General features: G+C 40.4%; 1 long non-coding RNA gene across 2 annotated transcripts; it reads right to left on the bottom strand.

Moving 5' to 3' along the window:
• Positions 1-5,708: 5,708 nt before the first annotated feature.
• On the bottom strand, positions 5,709-12,510 carry LOC104105096 (uncharacterized). 2 transcript variants are annotated; one of them, XR_011415393.1, is made up of 4 exons: positions 12,171-12,510; positions 11,382-11,440; positions 7,773-7,827; positions 5,709-6,055 (listed from the first exon to the last, which is right to left on the bottom strand). It is a non-coding gene; the product is annotated as an uncharacterized lncRNA (long non-coding RNA). The 2 variants fall into 2 exon arrangements; XR_688271.3 differs by lacking the exons at positions 5,709-6,055; positions 7,773-7,827 and adding an exon at positions 8,076-10,864.
• Between the last annotated feature and the right edge of the window lie 6,410 nt (positions 12,511-18,920).

Below are 18,920 nucleotides of genomic sequence, written 5' to 3' on the forward strand. Positions count from 1 at the left end.
CACTATAAGAATCATGGCTAGCTGATGCACCACGATGAATTGGACGAGCCAGCCTATAAGGAAGACCTCTGTTGTGGTGGGACTGTCCCCCAGATGAGGCACTGCTGAAATACCCGAACCACAAGGCCTCTTGTCCTCCCTCTCCTCATGCTTCTGACTACGAACCTACTTTAGGCGTCTAGCAATATCAACCACCTCATCGAACCTAGCACCTAACGCAATCTACCGAGTCATGACAAAGTGTAGCCCATAGTTGAGGCCATCAATGAACCTCTTAATCCTCTTCCTCTCTATGGGAACCAACCATATCTCATGACGAGCCAACACTAAAAATCTCATCTCATATTGGGTCACTGACATACCCTCCTAGCGTAGCTGCTCAAACTGCCTATGTAACTCCTCACTGCGAGTATATGTGGAATAAACGTCTCTAAGAAGAGAACTGAGAACTCATGCCATATAAATGGTGCAGCGCCGGCTAGCCTGCTTAACTCATAGGCCTCCCACCGTCTGAAGGCTGCCCCCGACAGCTGAAAAGTAGTAAATAAGACTCCACTAGTCTCCAAAATACCCTTCGTGCGAAGGATCCACTAGCACCTGTCTACGAAATCCTCTGAATTAACCTCACTAAACTTTGGAGGCCTGAGTCCCAAACCGCTCTAGTCTTATCTGCTCCTCATCACTCATAGGTGGACCAACCTGGGCCCGAGCAGTTGCAATCGCTGGACTGGTAGTTCCCCCGGTGTCTGAATTCCCTCAACCACCTGCTCTGGAGTACGAGCATATCACGCCCCGAACCTGGGGGCATGATAAAAGTGGTATCAGAGCAGTTCTTTCCTAGGGAGTTAACAAGTTGTGTCTAGTAGAGTCTTGTTAATGGGTGTGTCGTGCACCACACTTATAAGCAGGAGGCTATAGGGCATTTAGGACTGTCACTTTTTTTTTCTTGCTCTAGATCGTGTGGTAGAGCTCACTTATAAGAATTCACATTCCTAGATTCTATTTTATTCGTAATACAACGATACCTACATCCAGAAGGACAGTTGGTAAGGGATTGAATGCGGCTGTGGAAGAGTTGAGTTGGAGGAACTCGAATTTACATCATGCTTACGATGAGTAAATGTAAGGTTTCCAGCAGATCATGTTTGTACTAAGACGTGTGCGCTTCCGTAAAAGGAGCCCTAAGACATGAATATCTATCCACCCATATGGTAAAAAGCAACGAGAGATTTAGAAGGTAGACACAAGCTTTAACAAGTAAAAGGAGCAAGATGAGAAGGGTACGAGGTACCCAATTAATGAAGATTATTGGTATTTACAACTCAGGCAGAAAAATATAAGCATTGTGAGTTACCTACAACAGTAACAGAGGTATGTATAATTGGCCACACCCATCTCAGTTATGCCCTATGGGGGCTAACAGGTGTAGTTTAAGAAAAGGATGGGATATCAGGATCTGGCTGGGGTTAGAGTAACCCAAAATGGTCTATGGATTGTTTGTGTTAGCTGACATTTCCGAAGGATATTACAAAGATAAGCACTGGAAGCCTGGAAGGGATAAATATTATCTTAGTGTGACTCCCGTCCCTAGTAAAGAAAGAATGTTAGGCAACCCAAAGAGCCAGTAGATGGAGCAAAGGGGACTAAAAGCAAAAGAATGTCCTGTTGAAATTTTCAAAATAAAGTGATAGACAGAAATATTAGCAGGAAATGAGAAGAGAGTCAATAAAGCATTATGAGTAAGATGTGATGCATGGATGACAATGGTAGAAAAAAATGACAGTATTACAGAATATATAGTCAAGTGAAGGAAAAGACGAGAGGAACCAGGCCTTGAGACAACAAAAGAGTATAGGCCATAAAGTCATATCCTCATTTTGACAAATAAGTTTGTGACTCTAACGTGATTACCAGGAGGAGAAGTTAGACTCCAGAGTAATAGAAATCAGTATGGAGTGGTGAACAAGATAAAACTAAGCATGAATTAGGGGCTGAGTGATTTGATAATAGTCGGCATCGTGAAAATTTAAGAGATTGCGTTCTGGCAATAATAGAATAGATGATATAAGAATAACCTTTATTGGTCATTCAGGAAGACGCTTCCCTAAAACAATCAATGCGAGCAAAGTTAAGCTTAAGGGGCTATGTGTGCCAGTTACACTAAGTGTCACCCTCGTGGATAAATAATTTTGTTATCCTTAGTAAAGAAGGATTACCGCAAGGCAGGAAAAGGTCACCGATGATGTGAAAAGATGCCAAAGAGGAAGAGGTAAAATATCTATAGGTAGATCTTCGTGGCGCTAAATCTTAGTACTCCTCTAAAGAGGGGAATATGGAGTGATGTGGCATTAATTCAGAATTAAGTGATTCTAGTGACTATGGAATGGTAAAGGAAGAATGCGATAACAAAATGAGAAAGGAATGATATTGCACGTATTTAAATCCTACAGATATGCTACAACTCCAGAACATTATGCAAACACGATGTCGAGGAGAGGAAGTAAGGGTTCCTGCCCGAGATGTTATTGATAGAGAAAAAGCCAGTGCAGGACGTAAGGTAAGACAAAGGAAATGACTCAAGAAGTATTTCGCAGAATATTGATATGAGAATGAGCCAACGAGTAGTTAGTAGTTGATCCAGGAAGAGCCTAGTCATGGCTAGATAAGAGGATATAGACAAATCAACAGATCGTGCAAAATAAACATAGTGAACCCCAACATGGGGAATTCAGTCTCGTAGATATGACATCTAATTTTCAATACATGGCACCTAAGAAGAAGTCAAGAACTGGCCATAATTGAGAAATATTTGGATAGGAGTTGGGGTAGTTAAGGATACCGTATGAGTGTGATGGGAATAAAAGAGAGTCCCACTGGGAAGACAGTCAAAACTTCAGTTCAACAGCAACCATAAGAGCACATGAATATGGAGGTAAGTAACTAAGGATGATTATAGGTGAGTACGAACATCAAAAACAATTCTGTCGGGTAAATGATATAACAAGCTTGTAACTTTACAAGAGCCAGAAGGTCTCCCTAAGTACTACAACGAAAGACTAGCTGAGGAAATAAGGAAGAAGGCTTCAACCTAAGCACAGTAACCTAAAGAGGAAATGGTCTTATAATAAAAGTCTCATAAAGACATTGTATGCACTCCATAAGAAAATGGCACCTACCGTGGCTAATGAACGAGAAGTAAAATCAGAAGTGATATTCAAGCTCATATGAGTTGTATGGATTTCCAATGTGTGTGGGCACTAAGGTAAGCTAAGTATGCATGCAACTAGGGGGCAGAAAGACCAGAAAAAGTAATTGCTTGGCCTGAGGAGGAACAGAAGGAATTATTCGATTAATCACCCAGAGTAAGTTATGAATGCACTTCAGAGTTCAGAATTTTATACATGCAACATATATGTTGACAATTATACAGATGTAGTAGACTCCGGTATAAGTTAAAAGAAATAATTGAGCACATGGCATAGATAAAGGATTGAGTTGTTAGAAGATTGTATCATGAATATTCCATAATGTCCATGAAAGGCTAAAGTAATAACCAATACCAGGAGCCGCAGATCGGAAGAAGCTTAAGCCTACATAAAGGCTGATCAGAAGGAAGAGGAAACTAAATAATTACATCAACCAAGTAAATCAGGAGTCTGATTATTGGACCCAGAAAATTATGGAAATCGTGATTGAGAACATATTCCATAATGGCCATACGATGAAGCCAGTTAGAAAAGTATCAACCTCATAAAAAGTCAGTACGAATCTTCCACCGGATTGTGTATGCACCAGAGGTGCAAGCATTATAATAGAGGTTCAAGTTATAGACGTGAATTATACCCATGTGGAAGGGAGGTCATGAAAGAAATAAAAGATATGATGCAAGATTTAAAGATAGTAAGGTAAAGGTGAACAACGTACGAAATACTCAGATGCAGAATGTTATGAATAGTCCATACTTCGGATAAAAGGCTTGAAGCGCGGGGATTCAGTATCCAGGAATTATAGTGGCATCATCTGTATCATATCCTCCAGCCTATGGTTTCTAGGTATCGATAGATCTAGCCAAGAAAGCAAAGAAGAATTAGAGACAATGTGATGTCTCGCTTGATGTTCCAGAATAACATAAGGAAATCTATGGTGCAAGCAAGTTGAAGGAAGATTGCGAATAGTATAAATAGATATGTATAGGTCACAAGCTAAAATATAGTAAAGTGACAAGGTTTTATGACAGGAGTAAGGATGAGAACGGGCGAGTGAGAAGGGGACTAGAATGGATAAGTCCTCAGGATTAAGCCCATGAAAACAAGAGAGCTAATGGTTTCTCTAAGTTATAGAAAGTTCAGTATAGCCTGAATGAACTCAAAATGAATCTAAGACTAATAGCATCTAGAAGAAATGGAATGTTGTCCTGGTAGTAAAGTGAGGGTGTGATTGTGATAGATAAAGGATGACGTTGGGCCATTGATTGAGTAATGACTTGAAGAAAATTTCATGAATTATACGGGATTAAAATACCCCTATAAGGTGAGTCATATTGGGATGCTATAAAATATGGTTATGAAAGTATAGTATCGCCGCTAGGTGGATCAATCATGTGGGCCCTAGCTGCAGTGTTACATAAGAGATCAAGTTAGCAATGGTAGATGATAGATCAACATTAAGGTGAATCAACAATGGATGGACAAAAGTCACAAAGTATGAGGTGAGATTAGGCCATCATTCTTAAGATGAACAGTCATGAGGAAGCATTAAAGGACATAGATTTATACATATGGGACGAATAGCGAACGTAAGTTGGAGTTTGGTAGCAGACCTCAATAACGATAAATCGAGGTAAGAGTTATGGTATATTATGACCTACTCAGATGTAGTAAAGTCATTTGGATAGGTAACCGAGCCTATTAAATAAGATATATCAATATTTGTAAGTTCGATAAAGTACCGAGTGAAGAACTTCAGTATACCTATAGATGCCCAGAGGGACATCTTGTCAAGCTCTGTATAAGTTTACAAAGTGAGTCTGAGAGATTAGCTAAAAGCTGGAGGGGAGAGTCACATAAGTGCACATATAAGGAAAAAATTTGTACAGGCTGCATGACTGAAGTAGCAAGAGTTACGAAATTGGAAGAATTCCGACCACAGGCCGTGGTGTGAGAAAGAGGCCTACATGTGCGAATACACTGGACTTTGGATTTATTCACAAAACAATTGCCTAGATGGCAAGGAGAGTATTAAAATATTTGCAAGAGCTAGAAGTTATGATAATGATAAGTGCATCAGTCAACATTCGAGGACGAATGTTCCAAAGGGGGGAATGATGTTACACCCCATGTTTTTGTACGTGAAAGTACGCCATAAGTAAATTTATGGAAGCTCGGAAATGAGATGTTACATCCCGCATTTTCGTATGTTAAAGTTTTGTCATAAATCGACGTAAGTTCAGGAATGGGATTATTGTGAGATTATAAGCATTATGCTTTTTCAAATAAGTGATGAGTAAATTCGTGAAGGTGGGAGGGTAAGCAAATTGAAGAAAGTGAGTTTCGTCGAAGTTTGTCGATTTGGGATAAAATATGGTCCGAACTATAATATCCGGTATTTATGGACTAGTGTCACGCCCCAAAACCGAGGAGCGCGACTGGCGCTCAACCGAGCAAGCCTGTTAGATTTCATTCTACCAAAACTCATCCACGAATGGAGATAATACATATTTTCATTAATTAGACAAAATGGTGTTCATGTCTACAATACCAATTCATTTCCAATAGCTTCATCATTTTTAATATCTCGAATGGACAAGAAATACAACTACAACATAACATATTTTGTCTTTCCCACCACCAATACACAACCCACACTATGTCTACGGAGCCTCTATGGATAAAGAAGAATACAATGATAATGCCGGCAACAAGGCCCTGGCTATACCTCAAATGAAATACACAAAGTACAAAAGATACATGACCTCGGAATGAAGTGGGGCTCACCAAGTCAGCTGGGAAGAAGGTGCACTGCTATTACTGATCAATGTCTCCTGCTATGGAACCACCTGCATCTATTGAAAGATGCAGCGCCCCCGGCAAAAGGGATGTTAGTACTGTCGAATAGCACTAGTATGTATAACTAAACACCCTCTCAATAGAATGACAAATACTACAACAAGATTATCATGATATCAAAGGAAGCTTTAATCAACTTCAAACCTTAATTTAGGATCAAGACACTGTTCAAATAGATTTCCATATCTCACATTGGGAGATTTTTAATATCAATATACCATTGTCCCCAATACCATTATTCACAATAGCATTATTCAGAATACCATTATTTACAAAACCAGTACCACCGTACTCTTAGCACGGTTCCGATCACGACCCGATTGGCTAGGCCATCTCATTAGAGACATCAACCACAATTTCTCTCAATATCAATACCACCATCTTTAGCACGTAGTCTGATCATGACCCGATCAGCTAGGCTATCCATTAGGGACATCAACCACAATTACCATCAATACTAATACCACCGTAAATTTTGTACGGAGTCCGATCACAACCCGATCGGCTACAAAATCTCAATTTCAATTACAATTTCCAGCACAATCACCACCATGTGTGCGGCATGATGTCCGATCACGACCCGATCGGCTAGGCTGTCTTATTTGAGACATGAACCCTTTAATATCAATCAATCTTATCCCAATTAAGAGTAATAATTTTATCACATCAATCTCATCCCAAATAAGGGAAATAATTCAAAAAAATAACATAGGTACAAATGTATTTACCTCATCATCTTCCACATTGTATAAATCTCCACTAGTATTTTCAACCAATAATAACAACAATATTTCCTTGGCTCTTTTGGCCATTCACCAGATTCTTTATTCAAGGCACGGTGGCCATATTTGTTATTCCACACTTTTATTTCTTCTCTTTCATGTATCATCATCATAAATATCAACATATATATAATATTCCGGAAATCACAACTTTAAGGTCATTTAAAATGATCAATTTAAGCACTATAGATTTCTTTCCGAGAAGTGGAGTAAAACGATTGGCAATTGATGCGCAAGTTTAAATCATCAGCAAATAACACACCATTTATTCTTGACACATTTTCCCCCACAAGGGGCAATACACAATTTCCACTCACGAATATGTAAGAATGCAAAACACATTGGAAATACTCACAAAGCATAGTATTTGTTAAAACAGCCACTTATGGCATGACTTGAGTACGAAATCTTTTAGGCAATTCTATTTTGGAAGTCATTTTAAAACATTTGAGACGAGACTCATTTCATAACCTTTCTCACATCATTTCATTTCATTGGCACTAATGGCCATAATTATAAGATCATTCTTGGCACGTTGGCTATATTCAGTGTTTCATGCCCACCTTATCAATTTCAAATATCATTATCATCATCAACAACAAATACAATTCAAATCAAGGTGTGTAGTACACATGTGAGCAATTTAGAGTCTAAGGCACATAGAGATATTTCACAAAATTTGGCATATTAGCCTTCATTTGAACTTGACTTAAAGTTGAAACATTATTAATGTACAACCCATATTTTAACACATCCTCAATTGGTAACATAACATGAATAAAGCATTTGGGATTCTTGTTGAACATATATCTTTCCACCCAATCTTACTTGGAATAGCCAATTTCATAATGAATCACTCGGGACTTACATAATTTACATGAATATCGTGGGATTCAATTCAAAGAGAAGAGTTTAGCCAACATACCTTGATGGAGCTCTTTAGTGATATTAAAACCACCAACTACTCTTACAACTTCAATCTACATCAACATAATTCAATGGGACCAATATTAGTAACAAATTCCATAATTTAGGCCATTTAGGCATTTTATCAAACACTTAGTAGGCATGAGTCTCTACATCTCTTAACCATAGAATTAGTTCATCCAACTACTACCATTTACCAACAATTTATCCCACCATCATTGTTAAACAATCCATAACTCCAAACATCACATACATGACCATCCATCCACCCTCAACAAACAAAATTCTATCAAGTAATTACCTTTTAATCTCTACAATGGTTATGTATTTAACTTGGGAACTTATGGCTTCCAATCATCATACCATAAGTTTCAATACTTAATTCATACTCATATTCCCATAATATATCCATACATGTAAGTCTAAGAGTGTAGGATTACCTTTTGGAAGAAATCTTGCAAAACCCTCCTTTGAGTTCTTGAAGAACTTTCTTGAAGATCTATGTATTTTATGGAGGATTGAGTTAGTTTTAGGGTGGAATTGATGGAATGAAACACCAAATTAGTAGGGATTACTCACCTTGAAGATGGGGGGAGTTGGAGGTCTTGAGAGAGTGGAGGAAAACACCAAAGTTTGGTCAAGAAAAATGGGTTAAAATGAACCCCGAATGAGTATATAGCGTTTCGGGCATCACAGGCAGCGTGGGGCGCTACCTGTGGCCCAATTTCCAGAACCTCAAATATCCCAGCGCCAGGGCTAGCGCCTCACACTACCCTGGGCGCTGGCGATGGGAAATCGTTTCTATTTCGCTCGAAAATGGGCATAACTCTCTCATATGATGTCCGAATTCGATGATTCTTTTTGCTACGGCTCCGTAATTTCAATACGGATCTAATGCTTCAATAAAAATTGAATTTGGAGCTCGTTTGATAAATGTGTTACAACATATACGTGAAGCAACGGCGTCGTTGAAACACTATTGATGTCAAAATAATGCGGTTCCACCCCATAGGTCTCCTTTGATACTCGAATATGTTATTCCCGAATACCGTTGTCGCACTTTAATATTAAATCATTAGAAAATTTTAACGGGGCCTTACAACTAGTGTCATACAAGGTACCACATTACCATGATAGTAAGATGTATGTAGTATGTTAAAAGTGAGTAGTGTTTTAAGTAATTTGAGATAATTCCTAATTATGTGAATAATCGGGTAATTATTGGTTAATGGGTATTAACAAATTAATTAAATGGATAATTGTTGAAGGGGAAATATCCCCCAACGTGGCAGCCATATAAGAGCTATTAGGTGACTATTAATTAAATGTGCAAGATGCAAACTTTAAAGAGATAGGTACTTCACCTCATTTGGTTAAAGAGAGTTTTCAAGAAAGCCAAGAAATGTTACGACCACTAATCACTTCCTTGCTTGTAGTAAGCAAACTTTCAATTTCAAATTCATAATATTGTTCACAAGCTTCAAAGTGGAATGCTTATATTTACTAAGTTATGGATGAAGTTACAACAAATTCATACGAGATTTTATAGGTAATAGCAACGGGATTGTGCGAGTCTAAGGGAGTACGGTGCAATTTTTCCTTACTTCGATCCATTGTTATGTGAGTTATCGCAAAAGACATGTGTTGGAAGGATTGTCAAGAGAATCGGCTCAGGTATGTTAAGGTAAGCCCTTCCTTCATTTTGGCTTGATCTCATAATTACATGTGTTTGATAACGACGCTTAAAGAGAAGTTCATACTCCCGAATTTTTGTACATTTCCCTAGTCTCATAAGTTACAATATTCTCCCTTATCGGGACTTCATATTCAATTGAGTATTGACTTCTTCCAGTCGAGAGAGAAGAAGGTCTATATATACAGTATTATAGTATTTTTACCTCCATTGAGCTATAATCGATGGGCAGGCCCCTATTGGGCAACCGCAGATCAGATGGTAAGTTATACACCGAGCCTACTGTGGCCGAGCGCCTATGAGTGATCCTAGTTGGCCAAGATACAGAGCCTAGTATGGCCGAGCTCCTATGAGCGAGCCTACTACGGCAGAGCAGTCATATATACCGAGCCTTATAAGGCTGGACAACTATTTTACTTACTATATTGAGAGAGTTGAGTCAGTATTAGCAGGTGAGCATATCTTTATATTATCTTTGACTCCCAGTAACTTTCGGTTATTATATTATCAGTTCAGTTTCAGCTTTCAGTATATTGCCTTACATATTCGGTATATTATTTCGTACTGACGTTTCTTTTCTGGGGGCGCTACATTTAATGCGTGCAGGTTCATATGGACAGACGGGTAGACCTCCTCATTAGGTGTTGCCCGAGTTCAGCTTGATCGGTAAGCTCCATGCCCTTCGGAGTTGTTGGGTCTAGAGCTTTATGTAAATCTTGTGTATATATGTATATATGTTATGAGTATGTCGGAGCCCTATTCCGATCAGAGTATATCCATCAGTAGAGGCTTGTAGACATATCCTGTTAGTTAGTGCAGTGTGTTGGGCTTGTAGGCCTTTTATGTATATTTTGTTGGTTTACCAACTGTAGTAGTTATGACAGCCTTGTCGGCCCGACTTTATATTGATGTTTAGTCAGCATTCGCAATTGTATTGCAATGTGGCCCATGGCCAAAGTATGACATTATATGTTCAGAGTCCCTTAGTCACAAGTTGGTATGCAAGGATAGGTGAGGCACCAGGTGCCGGTCTCACCCCCCAGGTTCGGGGCGTGATAGAGCAGTGGGAGTCTTAGCACCTCCCCCAGCCTGAGAAGTGGCTGGTGTGGCCTGAACTGAAACCCCTGAGCAAGGATAGTGCAAACAGTTAATATCTGGGACAATCCTCTTGAAAAGCTTGGAATCACAATGGGCACAAATGGTGACCGAGCTGGTCCCACCAGCTCAACCACATCTGGTATCTGCTCCTGAGCTAGAGCAACTGGTGGCTACACTGGTGCCGCTCTAGCTGCTGTACAAGCTGCATCTCGGCCTCTAGCACGGCCCTGACTTCTCGCTGCCATAGCTGATGGTACCGGTGGCCATCCGCCCGATCTGTTCGCACGTGTCCTCACCATCTATGAGATAATAGAATAATAGAAGTTTAGTTTCCGGAATCAACAAATCCGCACGAGAAGAATACAAGAAAATGAAATTTCCTAATGGTTCGGTAGCCTCTCGATGATAAGTACAGACGTCTCTTTACCGATCCGCAAGACTCTACTAAACCTGCTCATGACTCGTGAGACGTAAGTAACCTAGTGCTATAATACCAACTTATCATGGCCCAAAACCCAACCTATTGTGATGGCGCATATCACATTACTAGGCAAGCTGAACATCACATAGTAACTACGTATTTGAATTAAAAACATGATTTTGAACAAGTTGATCAGTGGAAAAATCTCATAAAAGACTACTAAAAACAACTGAAACTTAACGACAACAAATCCCAAAATCCCGGTGTCACCGAGTTCATGGGCTGCTAAGTGTCAACACAGTCTAAATCTCTTATACAACTGTCTGGAAAATAGAACAGTACCGAACAAACTTAAAGGAAAGAGAGTCAAGGTCTGTGGGTATCATAGCAGATACCTCAATAGTCTCCGAGCAGATACTACACAAAATCTAGCAACCGCCGCTTCCATATATACCTGGATAGGCACAAGAAGTGCAGAGTGTAGTATGAGTACAACTAACCCAATGTACTCAATAAGTACCATGACTAACCTTGGGTTGAAAGCGGTAACGAGCTCAGAAAGATACAGTCCGAATCCAGATAATAATAGTACAGATATGACAGGGAAATGATAGTAATAACTCAGATAGCTTCCATAATCAATTCGTACACATTATAGAAATGTAGACATGCTTTCGAGTACAACAATTTAAGCTCAACCTTGATAAATATGCCATGCACCGCTAGCATGAGGAATGTTAGTCAAAATACATCGACAACCCCTTAAAGTTGTCCACACTTTTTACTTGAATACTCTAATTTAAATCTGTTACATTTGAGCACTTTAACCAAGCATTTACTGTGCTATTTAGACACAAAAAGCTGACATAGCAAGGCAATGTTTCGCACATTTTTCAAGCGTGAAATGGCCAAAATAATAAACTCCTCATACTTTTTCTATGTATTTGTTTTACTTTTTTCTTTTCTTATTCTTTTCCTCCTCTCGTACCTCACCTTTCTTTGTCGGAAACTATGGAATGACCAGCAACTTTTCCGGCAATTGGTCTCTTCAAAAAAATTAATCTCTTTCCACACACACTCTCTCTCTCTCTCTCTCACGCACACGCACACATAAATCTCACGCAACAAAATGCAAACAAAACAAGCCCACATCTGTAAAGGAATGAATTTGAAAAATATCAAACCTAGGTATTCCATCATCACCGCAAATAGCTTGTCTTTCACTATTCTTTCCAAGAGTGACGAAACCCATACTAAATATGTTTTCTTCTTCCAAGTTGGTCATATTTATGGCTGAAAAATAGCAGAAAAGTGGCTAAAAATTGATAGAAAATGACTGATAATGGCAGAAATAATTTTTTGGTATTGACCCAAAAATGTTTGAAGAAAATGAGTTCGGATCTAAAAGAAGAAAGAATGTGATAATGTGAGGAAGAAGAAGAATGGTATAGTATCTATGGCTTAAAAATGGCAGAAAAATGAGTGTGTAATATAATTGATTTTTCCGAAATGGAGAGGCCATTGGGGAAGATGACGATGGGTGGTGTAGCTTTTCTCATTTTTATATTTATTTTTTTCAGTTTTTTTAAAATTTGTTTAAGTAAACCCATGTGTCCTCGTCTTATTTGTCACTGTACATGTGAATTACACACACCTTTTATGTTTGGTTGCCTACAAACTCAATATGAATTATTTAAGTTAAGAGTGCGGATAACTTTAAGGGCCTGTCAATGTATTTTGCCGGAATGTTACATCTCTATGACTATATGTCAAATATGCATGTCAAATAAGATGAATCAAAATGATACTGCCAGGTACTCATGTTATTAGAGTACTCAATCTGTCTGCCTCAACTCCCACTCATGGCACACAGTCACTCAGCACTATACGATACCTGCTCTCACTACTAGTATGTCAGATTCAGGTGGGCGGACCCTGCCCAAGCACTAATATACATCCAACATGGTCTGCTGCAGTGTGCAGCCCGATCCCATAATAAGTCAATAAAGCTTGTTGTGGCATGCAGCCTGATCCCATAAATGAGCCAACAAAGACTGTTGCGGCGTGCATCCCGATCTCATAAATATCACTCACAATCTGGCTCTTAGGCCCCAACTCAGTCATCAGTATCTCCAGTCTCAGGGACTAACAAATCTCATACCACTCAGCTCGAACAATGATAAAATGATGTAATAGTAAATGATAATAGAGACTGAGATATGATATGCAAATTAATGAATATGACTAAGTACATAATTACAACTTAAGAAAACAACTCAACATCATAAATGACCTCAGTGGGTTCCAACATAATAAGCACATAACCTAAACATAATTTCTAACATGAATCACAACTCAATTACTCTAACACATAGAAATTCCACTGATAGAACAAGACTAGATAACTACATGTTCCACAAATAATAACAGGGTTACAATTACCACGGTGCACGCCCACACGCCCGTCACCTAGCATGTGCGTTACCTCAACACCAACCACATAACACGTATTTCAGGGATTCATACCCTCAGTACCAAGTTTAGAAGAGTTACTTACCTTAAAGTGAGCAACTCAATGTCCAAAACAAACCCTTCCCTTGAGAATAGGACTCCGAACGACTTGAATCTCTCGATTTTTAGTGAAAGGTCTCTCAAAAATTGCCCCTAGCCAAACTCCCTAAGTCCAAATATGAAATGATACTCTAACCCTCATTTTTGAAATTAAATAGTCTACCTAGTTGCCCTTCATCATGAACGTGGAAATAGCATTGCGTTCGTGAATCATAAATAAACTCAGTTGCCAAATTCCCCTTCGCGAACGCGACACACCAGCAGCGAACGCGATGACTACAAACATATCTCTTTGCGATTGTGGTCCTTGGCATGCAGTCGCGCTGAACAAATCACCTCCCACCCTAAGCCTGACCTCCCTTATTCACGAACGTGACCTTTTACATGCATTCGCGATGAACAACTCTCAGAACCATCACAAGCGCATCCCAGAACTCGCGAACGCGTAAAACTATTTCTCGAGTCACCAAATAATCCTTCGAAATAACGGACCTTCCCTCGCGATCGCGTATAAGGAATCTTGAACCAGACATAATAGCAGTCCTACAAATCCAACAATGAGCCGAACATTATAACGCCCCGTAAACGTTTCTCCTAAAAACCCGGATTTTGTGATGCCAAAGTAGGCGTAGAGGTTATGCCAAAGTTCAGACTTTATGGATTGAACAGTGTGATGAGAGTTGAAGGAAAATGTTGGGCAAAGTATGCATTTCTGCAGCCCATTCTGCGGCCGCAGAACCACTCTGCGAATCGCAGACTGGTCGTAGAGTGGGGCAGAGTTCTGGGGTATTTCGGATGCCCAATTTCGCGGCCATTATGCGATCGCATAACCGTTTGTAGGCCGTATTCTTATCGCATATCCAGCCTTGCAATTTTTTGGAGGAAGTTGTTGCGGTGCACTATGTGACCACAGAACCGTTTTGCGGTGCTTTATGCTACCGCAGAACATGTCTGCGGGCCGCATAGTGACCGCAGACCAGGTCAGTTTCTTTTCAGCTCTGGCACCCATTTTTACGGTCATTTTGCAGATCGCATAAACACTATGCGGTCGCATATGCGACCGCAGAGCCTGTTCCGGAGCTTCAATTTTGGGGTTAAAACACATCCCATAGACTACTTTGATTATATTTTCTAATATTCTTAGAGTGAGAGAGAGGGTCCTAGAGGGAGAAGTGATCTTCATGACATTGCTCTTCAATTCTCACATAAAATCTTGAATATTATCATGAGAGGCACCTAGGTCTTCTTCCTAAGAGGTAAGATTCTATCACCCAAACTCTTAATTTCAAAATGTAAACAGAATGGGCCATTAGTAAGGTAATTCATGAGGATGTGAGTGCACACCTTCCATGCATGTATCCCTGTAGTAGTGTGGGAAGACTATGAGCTAAACATCATAGAGAATGGGTTGGGGAATGATGGAATCTTCCACAAAAAGGGCCTTAGAACATTGATGCACACCTAGTGTTTGATAATATGATCAAATGAGCTAGAATGATGACCATCTTCCTAATTTTGGTCCAACTTGTTTTATTTCTAATATAGATTGAAGTTGCTAAGAATTCCAGATCATTTTAAAGTTTGAGAAGCTCAATTGAGGTATGTTGGCTAAACCCCCTTCTTCTTAAAATCGAACCCCACAGTGTTCATGTAATTGGAGTAAGCCCTTGATCATTATAGAATTGGCGATTTCTAATGTGTTTGTGTTGAAGGATGTAAGTTAAATATTTATTCTAAATGCTTGATCATGTTACCTTGTTATTTGAGGATGTGTTAAAAAATGTGGAATATGTGTTAGAAATGTTAAGACTTTATGTCAAGGTCGAAATAAAGGTTGTTATGCCAAATTGTATGAATAGCCCCTATGTGCCTAAGACTCCCAAATTGCTCATATGTGAATCTAATGTCTTGAATGGGAAGCCTTATTATTGTGGATAATGATGATGGTATTTGAATGTGGAAAAAGGGGACCGGAACTATGAAATACGGCCAAGTGCCAAGAATAACCATGTAATCGTAATCACTAGTGCCAATGAATTGAAAGTAAATGAAAGATGTACGATATGCGATGATTGACTAAAAAAGGTAGTGTCTCAAATGAGATGGCCTAGCCGATTGGGCCGAGATTGGACTCCGTGTAAGAACACAGTGGTATTTTCGATGAAATTGTGAAAATGGTTGATGTCTCAAATAAGATGGCCTAGCCGATCGGGCCGTGATCAGACGCCATGCCGCACACATGGTGGTACTGTTCTAGAAATCATACTGAAATTGTGGTAATGTCTCAAATGAGATGACCTAGCCGATCAAGTAAAGATCGGACTCCGTGTAAGAATATCGAGGTATTATGAATTGTAGAATATCGGTGCTAAAGGTCACCCAACCTAATAATACGGAAATTGACTTGAAAATGTACATGACCATTAACATTGTTGCTTCTATATTATTTGAAGCCCTTATTGAATTCTTGATTGTTCCTCTTGTATTATTATTCATTCTACTAAGTTGGTGTTAAGCTTTACATACTAGTGTTATTCAACGGTACTAACGTCATTTTTGTCCGGGGCGCTGCATCTTTAAATAAATACAGGTGGTTACGTAGCAGACAGGGTTGATCACAAATAGTGCTGCATCCTCTTCTTAACGGACTCGGTGAGCCCCATTTCATTCCGGGGTCATATATTGTACCTTCTATTTATGTTGTGGTCACTTTTGAGGTATAGCCGGGACCTTGTTGTCGGCACCACTTTGCTCTCTTTTGTATCTTTAGGGGCACCGTAGATACTATGTGGGTTGTATATGGGTGTTGGGAATGTTAAACAAGTATATATTGTGTTTGATCACTTGTTCCACTCAGACTATAAGAATCTGTGTATTTTGAGACTTAAAGGCAAAATATCTAATGAAAGGGTTTAATGTTGTATGTATGAACTTCCTTCTATCTAATTAATGAAATCACTCATTTTTTTTGTTAATCATGGGTTAATTGGGTAGAAAGTATCTAACAGGCTTGCTCAGCCAGGTTCACTCGGTTGAGCGCCGGTCGCGCTTCCCGAGTTTGGGGCATGACAAACTCGGTATCAGAGCCTAAGGTTTTAAAGTATCCTAGGATGTCTCGGAGCCGTGTCTGGTAGAGTCCTTCTTTTTGGTGTGTTGTCGACCACATATATAAGTTGGTGGATACTTTGACATTTAGGAATAATACCCTTCTTTGATATTATGGATCGTGCGATGAAACTAATTGTGCAACTGTTCCTCCTCTAACTCGTGCATTCCTTCAACTTTTAGTATATGGCAACTAAGAAGAGAGAAAGAACTGGCCAAGGATCCAACGCCACCTTAGGAGTGGCAGTTGACCCTTCATTTGATGATGCGTGTGAACACCCGAGGGGTGAGGATAATCCCCCGACTGCTACACTACATGATTCCACTACACCGGCCCAGGCCACAATAGTCCTTACACCTACTGAGGGTATGATGGTTCCTCCACCTGATATTCTTATTCCACCTCCAGCCCCAGCTTCCGGTTCTGGTATTTCTGATGGGGATCTTAGGGGAGCTATTCAGATGCTGACACAGATAGTGGCTTCTCAAGCCCAGAGATCAAATGTTGCACCCACTTCGTCTAGCAAACAAGGGGATTCTACTAGTTCTAGGGTGAACAAATTTCTACAATTGGATCCTCCAATGTTCATGGGTGCTAATCCCGAGGAGGAGCCACAAGACTTCATTGATGAGATGCATAAGACTCTCCGGGTAATGCACGCAACTGAGACGGAGAGAGTGGAGTTGGCCGCCTACCATCTGAAACGGGTGGCATATTCTTGGTTTCAGCTGCGGGAGGACTCTCGGAGGGAGGGGAGCCTTTCATCGAGATGGAGTGAGTTTGCTGATGCCTTTATAGACCATTTCTTGCTTGCCGAGACTAGGGCAGCACATGCCGCAGAGTTTGAGAATCTTAAACAAGGGAATAAGAGTGCGTGGGAGTATCACATGGACTTCGCGCACCTGTCAAAATATGTTATTCACATGTTGCCTACTATGGAGGCTAAAGTGCACCGGTTTGTGCAGGGCCTTAGCCCATTGGTTATCAATGAGGCCGCTACAACTGCCTTGAATTCAGAATGAACTATGGAAAATGGTAGCATTTTCTCAAGCTACAGAGGACCGCAAGTTGAAGAACAGAAGTGAGTGAGAGGGTACCAGCAAGGCCCGGTCCGCGGGCAACTTAAGGGGAGGGTCATCAGGGCCAACTGAATCTTATGCTCAGTCTTCATCTAGTGCACCGCCAACGAGGCATGGTCAGCGGCAGGGGAGTCGCTTCAGGCTCAATCAGGGCAGCAGGGGACCCCACCATCAGGGCCGATCAGGAGGCAAATTCCCATAACAGCGGAGGGCCCCATGCCCCAAGTGTGGGAAGATGCACTTGGGGATCTGCTACATGGATTTATCTAGTTGTTACGGGTTCAGATTGAGGGGTCATATTTAGAGGGACTTACCTATACGTTACGGGTTCTGCAACTGCTACTTCTTCAACACCCCCTCCACCTCGAGGCACTCCGGCACTAGCAGGGTGTGGTGCAACTAGGGGTGGCATGCAGAGTTCAGGAGGACCCAACCATTTCTATGCTATGAGTGGTCGCCAGAGTGCATAGGCTTCTCCAGATGTTGTTACAGGTATATTAACTGTCCAAACTCATGTTGTACATGCTCTTATTGATCCCGGTTCCACCTTGTCCTATATTATTCCTTATGTTGCTATGGAATTTGGGATAGAACTGGAATAACTTCCTGAGTCGTTCTCTGTATCTACTCCGGTTGGCGAGTCTATTGTGGACGCACGAGTTTATAGGGGTTTTGTTATCACGGTGCATGGTCGGGACACCGTCACCGATCTCATTGAATTGGGGATGGTTGATTTTGATGTAGTTATGGGAATAGGTTGATGTTTTGCTAAGCTCGACTGCCGAACTAGAACTGTGAGGCTTGAATTTCCTATTGAGCCAGTTGTTGAATGGAAGGGGGATAATGTGATGCAAAAAGGTTGGTTTATTTCTTACCTTAAGGCCACAAAGATGATCAACAAGAGGTGTATTTACCTTTTGGTCCGAGTTACGTACACCATTGTTGAGGCACCTACACTCGAATATGTGCCAGTTGTTAATGAATTTCCAGAGGTCTTTCCTGATGAGCTCCCTGGGATTCCGCCAGACAGGGAGATTGATTTTGGGATTGATGTGATGCCAGACACGCATCCTATATCAATCCACCCTATAGGATGGCACCAGCAGAATTGAATGAGCTAAAGGAACAATTGAAGGATTTGTTAGAAAAGGGTTTCATCTGACCGAGTGTGTCGCCAT

This window comes from Nicotiana tomentosiformis, chromosome 4, assembly GCF_000390325.3.
Source record: "Nicotiana tomentosiformis chromosome 4, ASM39032v3, whole genome shotgun sequence".
In the NCBI taxonomy this organism is placed as follows: Eukaryota; Viridiplantae; Streptophyta; class Magnoliopsida; order Solanales; family Solanaceae; genus Nicotiana; species Nicotiana tomentosiformis.